This window comes from Python bivittatus, unplaced genomic scaffold, assembly GCF_059951505.1.
Source record: "Python bivittatus isolate LINGU-HERP-01145 unplaced genomic scaffold, Pbiv_v1 ctg000590_np1212, whole genome shotgun sequence".
NCBI lineage: Eukaryota > Metazoa > Chordata > Lepidosauria > Squamata > Pythonidae > Python > Python bivittatus.
Genome location: NW_028277086.1, coordinates 15,961,940 through 15,975,038, shown reverse-complemented (window position 1 = coordinate 15,975,038; position 13,099 = coordinate 15,961,940). Strand labels below are relative to the sequence as shown.

The 13,099-nt window shown below is 38.2% G+C and overlaps 1 pseudogene; it reads left to right on the top strand.

Moving 5' to 3' along the window:
* The window catches only part of LOC148214750 (uncharacterized), a 63,467-nt pseudogene extending 54,072 nt beyond the window's left edge, over positions 1 to 9,395 (top strand).
* The last annotated feature ends 3,704 nt before the right edge of the window (positions 9,396 to 13,099 follow it).

Sequence of the window (13,099 nt, the reverse complement as noted above, 5' to 3'; positions counted from 1 at the left end):
TTGTATGGGGGGAAAAAGTCACTAAGACAGCAGATGCTGATCAAACCCAGGTTACAAATAAGCAAAACAAAATAAAAATGAGTTAATGAATTAAGCAATGAACTCTGAAGCCTCTCAGAGGCTCTACAATCTCTATTGTGTCCTCTAAACTAAAGAAATGGGACCCAGGAGTGCATTAGAAGCCAAACCTTGTAGCCAATTTAAGATGGGAAGGAAAAAAGATCAACACAGTAATAAAATAAAGGTTTGCCAGCCTTCATTGCTAACTAGCACTAGCAGAAAATCTTTAGAGGTTTATAACATTAAAGCTTATGGTAAAACAGTGATAAATATAACTCACCAAAGAAAAAAGGATTTTTAAAGATGGAGAGACATATGGAAAATGAAACAATGGTGGTACTACTTGCAGGAAAAAAGACAACAGATATTATAGTAATGTGATTGAGAAAGGTTTGATCCTAGATATTCTTTTTACTAATTTACCATACTAGGAGTAAAGGGGTTTGACATCACTGAAATGTAACCTAAGTAAAGAGATCATAGACACATTCTAGCAGTAAAATAAATGCGTTGATGAGTTAGCAATAGGATTCAAGATTGATTTGCAGGATAAATTATAAATTTGACTTTAAACGTAGGGTTTGTTTAGCTGTCCAAAGCAGGAATCTCCAAAGTATCAGTTGTGGGGATTTCTAAACCTCAGGTTCATGATGATGGGCAGAGCAAGATGGCTATATTAATAGGCTGTCCGATGAACTAGTTCCCTGTGGACATGAAATCTTTAACAAAGAAGTTCAGAATGAGTTTTACAACTGATTGAGATATGACCAATTGGAAAAACTTCACCCAAGTTGTCAGGAGAGGTCAGTGGCATAAAGGTTTTCCATTCTGTGCTTCTTGAGGAGCTTTTGCTGATAATGTCAGGAGTTTAAGTGATACAGTGACTGGAATGTGAGATTCAGTTTCAGGGATCATTGCTTAAGTATAAAGAACATTACATAGTCTTGGGCAAATCATGATCTCACACTGTCACTAAGCTGACAGATTGTTGCGTAGCTAAAATGGTGGGGAACAACATGTGCAACCTTGAGATATTTGCCACAGCAACAATATATAACTGAAATAAATGAATGAAGGCTGAACTAAGGACTGATCTGCCACTGATAGCCCACCACTGTGTTATAAAGCAAGCATGTCCTTTGATAAATAGTTTATCAAATGATCCTGGATTATTTGTATAACAGATTTCTGAGAGATGTAGATGCCTTGGAGTTCCTAGAAATGTATTCATATCAAAGTTGCCCATTTTATGAGATAATCTAAGTGGGGGTGGGCATATCACTAGATTGCCTTTTAGATATTGTTTGGTTCCTGCCAAATTAAACTGGAATGTAACTACCTGCACTGCATTCAAAGAACAGAAGATTTATTTTTAAAAAATGGGCAAAGATCCTTATCTGAAATATTTCTTGGAATGAAGTGTCATAATGAACAAGATAGCAATAAGAAAAGTTTAAAGTTCTAACTGAAGTTTTGTGTTTTCAGAAAGTTTTGGAAATCACACTGTGGCTATTCTTCTTGGGTTATTCTTGTTGTGGTTTGACACATAATGGAAAGTAGTGGGCACAGTACCAGGTGTTCTTTCTTTCTCAAACTGGTTCATAAGAAAGTTAAATTTTGGATCAAGTGGCCTTCTGGAGTGACTATTATTCCAGCCTTTTTACTATACAGTAAGTCCCAAGTAAATGATAACAATTTTGGCAGCTCTACATTATAGCATACAGGGACTGGGTGAGAGTGATTAAGAAACAGCAAGAATTTTTAAATGCCTAGGTTTAAATGCATTGGGAAGGTCATCTTCAGAATGTTAAGAAATTCCATCACTAACCATCAAATCCTGAAGTTTTAGGACAGCAACCTTCACAGGACTCTTCATTGCATTATTGTCTGCACACCCTGATAAAGGTATCTGTATAATACTTATATTAGCACACACATGTTGATTGCAACTTTTCTTTCTATTTTGTACTGCTTGAATAAAGCATGTGGGGCTACCTATGTCATATGAACAGAGTTACAGTTGCAAAATAGGATATTCTATTTAGATCCTTATAGAAGCCCATTTTATGCCCCACTCCATCTGCTGTTGGGAGATTCTAAGGAGTAGAAGGCCAAACAAACAAAACACTGCTGTTGTTTCGACTGAATTTGTTCCGTTTGTAAATAAACATTGCTTGATATAATCTATTCTGTACAATAGACTCATCATCATCTTCATCATCTCCCATCTTAATTTTTAATTAAGGATTAATTTAATTTAAGGAACAGTTTGGAAAAAAATGCTTTGTGGTGGCTTATTCTCAACCTTTTGTAATTCAGTCCTATGCTTGTTAGTCTCTATAAAATTATTTTCTGCAGCTTTAGACACTTGTATCATCGATTTATTCATCTAGGCAAAAATCAATGTATTCCTTTGATTTAAGACAAACAAGCTTGACAGGTAGAGTGTGTCTTTTTACGCCAGAGGCATTCATGCAAACTCAGCACCTTATCTGGATAATTCCTTCCTGATATCTCCTTTTCTTCTTATTTTCTTCCCTCTCCTCAGTCACCAATACTTTTCAGAATCTCCTCTTTTTCCTTCTGTCTTCAGCTTCTTCAGAACTTTCTCAGAATTCTCTTTCTCTGCTTTTTCAGATCCTAATACTGGTCTCCAGCAATCGACAGGATTACAGATATCTCGTAGGCATGATACTACACTGAATTACATATACTGTATATGCTTTTGATTTCTCTGGCCCAGTAATCAAAATAAATTTAAGCAGTAAAAAGGACAGTGCTACAACTAAGGTTTGATATGGTCCTTAAGTTGGACTTGCAGCCACATCTGATCCTGGAACAGATCCCAAAATAAGGGATACATTATAAGATTTCGAATTACAAGACTAGTCTTCATCAACTGTACAGAGTATCCCCTGTAGCAGTTCTCATTCTACTTGTTTTGCATATCATGTCTTTATATTTATTTATTTATTTTTTATTATCATCATCATCATCTTCTTAGGTTTTTATCCCCTGGGGATTGCTGACTTGAAGATGTTATAATGACAGAAAGTACCTCTGAATGAGCAAATTGCACTGATTGGAAAGCAGCTTCATGTCTCTTTGATCCCACAATATTGGCAAGAGGTGAGCCTTTTACTCTTATAATACTATTCAGATTAGTTGAAACTGCACCAAATCTAATATGTAAATACTGTAATGAACTGTGATTGCATAGAGCTTGTGGAGAGTTCATGTTCCCATTTCCCATGTTTCACCCTATTTCCCACCTCCTATTTGATAAGATAGCTATGTTTTCACTAATTTCCTGAAGGCCAGGAGAGTAGAGGCCTTCCTGTGAATGTCAAGAAAGGAGCAGAGCAATGGTTGCTTATGTGGCCCCTGAAGATGAGAGTCTCTGATTGAAGGAATATGTTAAGAGGCCTCTCTGCCAGATTTTACTGGACAGACAGATGTTATAGAAGAAGATGGTTCTGTAGATACCCAGTGTAGCTTTTGGAGTAGCGGCTTATGTGGATTCCATGAGATGCATGCTTAGGTTCTCAAGCCACTGCATTTTGGACCAGGTATAGCTTCTTCTAAAGGCTCTTCAGATGTAGTCCCACTGCAACAGGCCAATTAAGAGGTGATTATGGCATGAGTGATAGTAAATAGCATCTCCCATTCCTGCAAATGCCAAAACTGGCACACAAGGCAGACTCTGCAAAAATGTTCTTGGCCACAGTTGTGGTCTGCTTCTTGAGTCCAGAAGAACCCCCAAATTTTAAACCAGCTCTGTTGGGGAATGCTTTTCCATCTAGAACTAACAATGTAATCTTATTTGGAACTAGTAGGCCTTCCAACCAAAGCCACTCCAACTTGCTGAAATTGAGTCTTAACTTGTTCCTCCCCATCCAGACCCAGATAGCTTCCAGGTATTTGGACAGTACTCTGACAGCATCGCTTATCATCAGCCTTGTGAGGTAATACAGACAAGAAGCACACCCAGAAGTACTAGCTCTAACTTTATTGTAAGGTTACATTAATAGAATTTTGCAAGTCTGAAAGTACATCTCTCTTCTTTACAGCCCAAGAAACTAAGGAGGGTCCCTTCTGAGATGTTTGTCACACCTTCATTGCTTCTGTAGGCTAAACTGTCTCTGACCCTTGTCTAGCCTGTAGCTCTTCCTCTTGTCTCCCAAGGTCATTTGCACATACCATTACATCTATTCAGCTAGGGGTCAAGATAGAAAATTGGTCATAATCAGCATAATTTCATATTATGCCTATGCATCTTACCATTAACAGTTTAGTGTAAATGTTAAATAGGAACAGGGAGAATACCTAGCCCTGTAGCATCCCCCAGTTAAGAAGCCCAGGGCTCAATCTCATCTTGCCTATCACCATCAATTAAAACCATACCTCCAGCAAGAAGACAGTGCCCTCCTCTTAATCTTTGGAGATGGCTCAGAAGGTGTCAGCCCTTCTAGGAAACCAAAGTCATGTAGACCAATACTACCTTTATTATAAAGTTATAGTAACAGATTCTTGCAAGTCTGAATGCTCCTCCCCTCTCCCTCCCTTTATTTTTAACTAGGGAGGGGGCTTGTGTGAAACGTTTGTGTGTGTTACCTGCCCCTGACTCAGATGTCTTTCATTTGACTATTGCCTTGGCATTTCCTCCTGCACTTCAAGGCCATTCCCTCTTTCCTCTACCAAAGGATAGTATGATCAATTTTGTTGAAAGCCATTGAGAGATCAACCAGGACCAGGAAGATCGCACTATCCCTATCCATGTTCCACCAGAAATAATTTGTAAGTGCTGTTCCATGCTAAATGTCTCCATGTTAAACCCAGACCTGACACCAGACTGAAACAGGCCCAGATAATCCTTTCTTCCAGGGTTCATTGTAGGTGCAATCCAACCACTTTTTCCTACCACTTTCATCAAAAAGGGGAAGTTGGAGACAGATTGATAATTGCCAATATACCTGGGTCAAGTGATGGTTTCTTGAGGATTAGGGAAACCACTGCTTTCTTCAGTGAAGGTGGTAATAGCCTCTCTCTCAGGGAGACATCCACCACCAGCTCAATCCTGCTACCATCCTGGAGGCTTCCACCAGCCAGGAAGGGCAGGGACCCAGACTGCAAGTGGCTGAGCTGATGCTGCAGGGAACAGAATCCATTTCCTTGGGTTTCACAGGGTCAGACTCATCCCAGATAACTTTGCAACTTCATTCATCTTTTCTAGACTTGCTCAGCTAGCAAATTCTAAAAAACAAACAAACAAACATGAAGATTCCCAGAGAAACAAAAGGGGAATTCTGATTTTTACAGTAAGTGTTGCCAAGGGATTTAATGAGCTACATTTGTGTTTAACCAATAGAAGGCGTTTTCTGTATTGAGCAAATCAGAATAAATTGAGTTTTTAGTTGTGAGCACATATTGGAATAGTAGCCAATAAATGCAAAAAAAAAAAAAAAAAAAAAAATCCATTGTTGAATTCATTTGTTGAGTCTCCTAGCAGACATTTTGCAGCAAATCTCTAATATCTGATGCAAGCAATATTCTTCAAGGAAAAAAAAAATCTTGTGCAAATTTAAGCAGTAATGTTGGGTCACTTGAAAGACACATTTAGTCCAGTTTTCTCTGATAAACTACTTGAAATAATAAAAGGGCATTCATCCCTTTACAATATGACAATGTTGAGCTGGCATTATATATTTTGATTCATTAGCTTTATATCTCTTATATTCCTGCTGATATTTTTTTTTTTTCTTCCTCAGCTTTGGCTTCTGTTCTTGGCAATTTCCATGGTTTGTTCTGACAACCAGTTTGCTTTCTTCTGTTTCTTCCTCTTTGGCAGTCTCTCTTCACATCCATCCTTTATAACTTATTTGAGTTCATTCCACAGTTCCTCTGGTTCTCTATCAATTCAGCTCAGGACTTCAAAGCAAGTCCTGATATTCTCCTTAAAAATGGTGGATGTGTGCTTAACATCATATTGTGGAAACCTGTTGCCTTTTATCTTCTTTAGCTTCTGGGAACTTGTACAGGAGCAATTTGTGATCTGTTCAACTGTCAGCACCTGGCCAAGTCTTTGATGCCATAATTGAACTCCTCTACCTTCTTTTAGCAATAATAAAATCAATTTGATTTCTGTGTGCTTTAGTTGTTTAAAAAAAGTGTTACTAATGATGAAGCAGGATAGAAGGAATACACTTAGGTATTTAAAGAGAGTAAAGACCAATGTATATTAAAAGTTACATTGAACCCCAAATTCCTCTGACTGAACTACAGTCCACCTTTTTTCCATATTTTCATCACAACTAGTATGTCAATAATTGTTCAACAAAGGTTCTTTCAGAACAGATGTTTTCATATCAGTTCAGAGCAGATTTGAGGTACTCAAACCAATTTTTGTGTGATGTATATGTGCACCTACACAAAACTTTGTCCATTTAATGGATGTCTTATTTTGTCCTCTATGACAAATCCTCTAGAATTTGTCAGCAAACTGAGCTGGTCTGGCATTTCAACTCAGTCATTCAAGCGTAACTAAACAAAACTGACTTAGCTGCATTCTCTTGCTCACAACTGTTGTAAAGTAGAAGTGCATAATGAGGTACCAGACAAAGAGGCGTGAGTGTGGCTATTCACAATGAAGCCTGTCTGTAAAAATTGCTCACTATGGTGCTTTTCATGTTGCATCACAGTTAAACATTGGAAAAATTATGCACACGGTTAGAAGTGTCCTTTAGAAAAGTATTTGAAGTAGCAAACTTCAGTTGTTTAAGACTTTATTACAGTGCTTGTGGGACTCACTGGGGCTGAATAATGAAGCTGAAGTTCTTTTCTAACTTTCATCTACATGACAATTGCAAAGAGAAATCAGGATGGAATATCTCTATGCGACACCTCACTAGTCACATTGAATTCTCCAGATTGGCATCCCTCAGTGAGCACTTAGCTCTTAAAAGTGCTATAAAGAACTCTGATAACCTTAGCTACTCCTGGAGTTCTTCCATATTAGTGAAGGAGGAAAGTGCAATTTCCCTATTTCAAGATGTCAAAAGCTTTCTTGAAGTTATCTAAAGTCACAAAGAAATAATCATCTGTTCTTTTGATGACTTGTGTAATTAAGAGAGGGTGCAGAACTGATACTCCAAGGATGAATGAATAATTCTTTGCAATGATTAAACTAATAATAATGTATATAGTCTTATGCTTTCATGTGGGTAGACTGTAAGCAAACAGCATCAGCAGGTGTTATACTAAGATATGTTAGCAGATGGGTGATTAATTCAATACAAATTTGAAGATGAAATATAAGTGTAGGGTGCTGAGGCACTTTGGAATTATGGAGTAATTGGAATAAGTTTCTCTGTGAAAACTTTTACAGCTTTGATAGTTTTAAAGTTATATTAGCATTTTTCCTCCTCCCCACCCTTCCCATATAGACATCCTTCCAGGACTTAGATTTTTTTGATGTGCATAATTGTATAGGGTGGAATCATTTGGATTAAAGATGAGATTTTAATTACTTGAGATCTCAGCAATTGTGCCTCGGGGTATTTCTTTGTTTTGCTTGACGTGTTGGCTTTGTGCTTCTTGCTGAACTTCCAATTGTACTTTTTCCCACAGAGCATCCATGACTGGAGCATGACAATGCCTAAAGAACACCTAAGATGTTTTAAGTGTCTTTGCCTAAATGATGCAAAATGCAGATGATACAAATACACTTCCCAGCGAGATATGTGTGCTTCAGCCTTCTGCTGGGTGCAGATATGGTGATAAACATCAGACTAAATCTTTATCAGTACAGACATTTCCTTGTCTATAAATAAAGCTAAAGTGGGCAAGGGACATGTTCATGTAAGTCTAATTCTGCAGTATACTTATGCATCCAACTTCCTTTACAATCTACCCATATTCAATTCTTCAAACTGTACTTTTGGCTGAAAGGACTAAGAGATCCCCCATACTTAAGAAGCCTACTTATCAGAACTTTTCATCAAGGAAGATTCTAAGGCACATTTAGCAGTATGGGTTTACACAACTTTTTGAAGAACTTCACAAATATGCAAATATCTAAGTGACACTAGGTTCATGGAGACCTTGAGCACCAGGGTCACAAATGTGTTCAGATCCCTCTTCACTCTGATTTACTTAAATGCACGTGATCATCTGCACTGTAAGAATGTGTGGAACAAGGCACCCCTCAACTGTACACACTTACTCTCAGGGATCTCTTTCACAACTTCCTTCCTTCTAGATTTCCATATAAAATGTGAAGAGCTCAATCTAACTTAGATTGACTAAGGTACACATGTAGTAATTATCTGATACGTATTAAGTCAAGATCTCAAATCCTGATGATTGCATGGACCAGCCCAACTTCTTTCTAGTAATTTTCTAGTTTTTTCTACTTCAAGATGGCGCCACGAATGGCAGCCTCGGTGAAATGCTCTTTGGTGGGTTTGGTGTTTTTCTTTGTATTCTGCAGTTCACTGAAGATTACATATTCTAGGAATGAACTTTTAAATGTTAGACAGTTTTCTGCTTATACAATTCCTCCTGTTTTTCGTGGCTGTGGGAATGCTATTGTGGACTTTCTGATTGTGGGGGTGGCGGCTTCCCTCGGCTTCGTCGGCGGTTTCGTCAGCAGCAGCTTGGGAGCTAAGCGAAGACATATGAGATACCGACGAAGGGGAAAGAGAGCTGGAATCTTGGTAAGACTTAGAAAGCAACGAACCAGAACTCCTCTTCCTTCAATATATTTAACAAACATACGTTCACTAGTCAACAAAATGGATGAACTATTCATTTTAACTCGGAATAATTCTGACTTCTCAAATGCTGCAGCCCTTTGTTTCACTGAAACGTGGCTTAATCACTTAATGGAGGATAGATCCTTACAACTTTCAGGCTTTCATCTCTATGGGGGAGATCGAGTTACAGAGTCATCGGGCAAACAAAAGGGAGGTGGAATCTGCTTCTATGTTAATACCCGTTGGTGTAAAGACGTTAAAATCCTACATAAATCTTGAAGTATGTATTTAGAGACTTTAGTTATTAACTGCAAGCCATATTATGCTCCATAGGAATTTTCTTCATTCATCTTGGTTGGAGTTTATATACCTCCTGCTTCTCCAAATACCGCAATACAGACTTTAACAGACCAGATAGTTGGTACAGAACAGAAATATCCAGACTCTTTACTTATTGTTTTAGGAGACTTTAACAGCACTAATCTTATTTATGAGTTGCCCAGATATATACAACATGTTAGTTGTCCTACCAGGGGCAAGAATATATTGGTTCATTGCTACACCACATTAAAAGGAGCCTAACGTTCTATATCACATGCAGCAATTGGATTATCTGATTATTGCATGATTCATCTCATTCCCACCTACAGGCAGAGACTTAAAACTGCAAAGCCTGTGATCAAACCAGTGAAGATATGGTCTGATAATGCTAAGTTAAATCTACAGGCCTGCTTAGAGTGCACAGACTGGAATATTTTTGAAGCTGCCTCTGGAGATCTGGATGAGTACACTGATGCTGTGACATCATACTTTAGCTTTTGTGAGGGCATATGTGTGCCCACCAGAAACATACGTATATATAATAACAACAAGCCGTGGTTCACAGCAAAGCTTAAACAGCTGCGTTGTGACAAGGAGGAGGCCCATAGGAATGGGGACAGGATTATGTATAATCGGACTAGAAATGTACTCACGAGAGAGATTAAGGCGGCAAAAAGAAACTACTCAGAAAAGCTGAAAAATCAGTTTTCAGCAAATGATCCTGTGATTGTGTGGAAAAGCCTGAAGAACATCATCGGCTATAACAACCCACCTCTCCTGATTGAAGAGAGTCATCAATTGGCAGATGATCTCAACAGGTTTTATTGCAGGTTTGAGAATGAACAACTGTTATCTGCTGCTGCCAATTGTATCTCAGATACATCATCAGCATTAAACTTCTTTATACCTGTCCCCCATCCCCTGGGTCCCTTACATCTGGTGATCCTAGAAAAAGAAGTGTGAGGTCTGTTTCAAAAGCAAAAGATTGGAAAAGCTCCAGCTCCAGATGGTGTGACCACCTCGTGTCTGAAAGCTTGTGTGGAACAACTGGCCCTCGTTTTCACATATATTTTTAATAAGTCTCTGGAGATGGGCTGTGTCCCTTCTTATTTTAAGAGCTCTACAATCATCCCAGTTCCTAAGAAATCCTCCATTAGTGAGCTGAATGACTACAGACCTGTTGCACTGACATCTGTGGTCATGAAGACCTTTGAGAGGCTCATGTTGGCTCACTTGAAAGCCATCATGGATCCCCTATTAGACCCACTGCAGCTTGCTTATCGTGGAAACAGGTCAGTGGATGATGCTGTTAATATGGCCTTGTACTATATTCTGCAACACCTTGAATTTCCGGGGTCTTACGCACGAGTTCTTTTTGTGGAGTTCAGCTCAGCATTTAATACTATTATACCAGAAATTCTTTACAACAAACTGATCCAGCTTACTGTCCCTGACCGTACCTGTAGGTGGATAATCAGTTTTCTAACAGGTAGGAAACAACACGTGAGGTTAGGCAAAACTACATCCAGTGCCTGGTTAGTCAGTACAGGTGCCCCTCAGGGATGTGTGCTTTCCCCGTTGCTTTTCTCCCTTTATACCAATGACTGCATTTCAAAAGACTCTTCTGTTAAAATCTTGAAATATGCGGATGATACAACTGTCATTGGTCTAATTTGAAATGGAAACGAGTCAGCATATAGACGGGAGATTCAACAACTGGTCTTGTGGTGCGGTCATAACAACTTGGAATTGAATACACTTAAAACCATGGAGATGATTGTGGACTTTAGGAAGAATCCTACTAATACTCCTCCCCTTACCATACTTGTCAGCCCAGTATCAGTGGTAGAGTCCTTCAAGTTCCTGGGTTCTATACTTTCCCAAGACCTGAAATGGATGCTTAACATTAGAGCCATCATTCAAAAGGCACAGCAAAGGATGTTCTTCCTGCGGCAACTTAGGAAGTTTAAATTATCCCAGGAGCTCTTGGTACAGTTTTACAGGGAAATCACTGAGTCTGTTATCTGTTCCTCTATAACTGTCTGGTTTCATTCTGCAACCAAACAGGACCGACTCAGACTCCAACGGATAGTTAAGTCTGCAGAAAGGATCATTGCAACCCGCCTGCCTTCTATAGAAGAACTATATACTGTGAGGGTCAAAAGGAGGGCAGAGAGGATATCTGCAGACTCTTCCCATCCTGATATAAACTGTTTCAACTTCTTCCTTCCTTCAGGACGGCACTACAGAGCGCCATATGTTAAAACATCTAGATATCGGGATAGTTTTTTCCCTTGTGCCATTGCTCTGTTAAACACTACATGACTCAATATGTGCTGGACAGTGGCCTCTCCCTTTGAAAAAGTTATTTTACTGTGTAGTATTATTGTTTATTATTTTTCTGTTGCTATCCAAACGCACTGTTGATCTTGCTGTTCGTCACTGAAGACAAATTCCTTGTATATATTTTATACTTGGTCATTAAAGTGTTTTGTATTGTATTGTATTGTAATATCTTGTAACTTCTCCAAGACCTATCCATCTACCTTACTTGTTCTCTCCCCCCACCCCACTTCCTCTGCCACTCACCTTCGCTAATGATTGTCATTTCTTCTAGGACTATCAATCTTTTTTCAGATTTGATTTTGTTTCATCTATCTTTGTGTGTGTATGTGTATGTATGTATGTGTGTGTGTGTGTGCACACACACATCACCTTTCAGAGCATCCCCTGAAGCAGTCTTGTCTTCCAGCTACTTTAAAATAAAATACTTTAAATTAATTAAATTAAATTACTTAAAATACTTTAAAATAAAGGGTAGGAAAGTTTGAGAGGTGACCAAATGGGTCTCCCTGTTGCTGAGGAAACTAAGTTATTGCTCCCTAATTTACCACACTGTGCTGCATTTCATTGTGTTCCCTCATAGTGCAGAAAGACCAGGAACATTGGCCTGGTTGCCTTGGAAACAGAATGATAGTTCAGTTCTCTCTTTCCCTTTTCCATTTTAAGTCCTATTTAGGCATTATGAATCCATGCAAACTCATAACATGAGCTCTGTGGATAAATTCCTTACCATCCTCCACCAGAAAAATATATCCATGATATTCTAATGCATACCTGAATCTGGTAAGACTCAAATGGCCTCAAAAGTATGTATTGGATAAATGTTTTGTCTGAGTTTCCTTTAAAAAAACAAAAACAATTTCTTAAGGCCAGAACTCTTCCTTAAGGGTCAGGGTAATATCACTACAGAACAGATCCCACAGGAGATGTTTCCACATCATAACCTGAACAAAAATGGCAAGATTTGTCAGAGAGCTTATAAATTCTTGAAACATTCTGGCTTTTCCATTTTCCATGGCTTGAAAAACTTGACTAAAATGGCCACTTGCTAGATGTTTGTGAGAAAGCAACTAGGTTTCCCTGATTGCTTATATGTGTTGTATATCAGTGATCAAATTACTGATCATTGATTCCTCAACAGAACAACAAAGAAGACGATTTTTGAGCAAATTTGCTCAGCTTTTTGGAGGATTTTTTATTGCTTGTATTGTATTTCAATACATTTTTCTTCACTGATTTTATTTTTTATTAGATTTTTTAAAAGAATGGTTGTATTCAGCCTTCCCAGGTAGCTGAGGCTGCTGTAATTTAAAAAGAATATCTTAAGAAACGAATGCAAAATCAGTAATTAATCCATACCATCTTAATAAGAAATCAAAATCTTGATCTAATTTTGGGTCCATTTTTTTTTCTGAGAAAAATTGTACAAAAAAGAGGATATTGTAGAGCTCAAAAAGTGTATTAAAACACATCAACATGCATAAAAAGGGCTGGAACAATTCCTTATAATGAAAGGACCCGCTGGGAATTAGGATGTGCTAATTACTCTGAATGAATTTGAACTATAGATTCAATTCAGAAAATCAAGTCACTTTGCTTCAATGCTTCAAATTCCATTTACA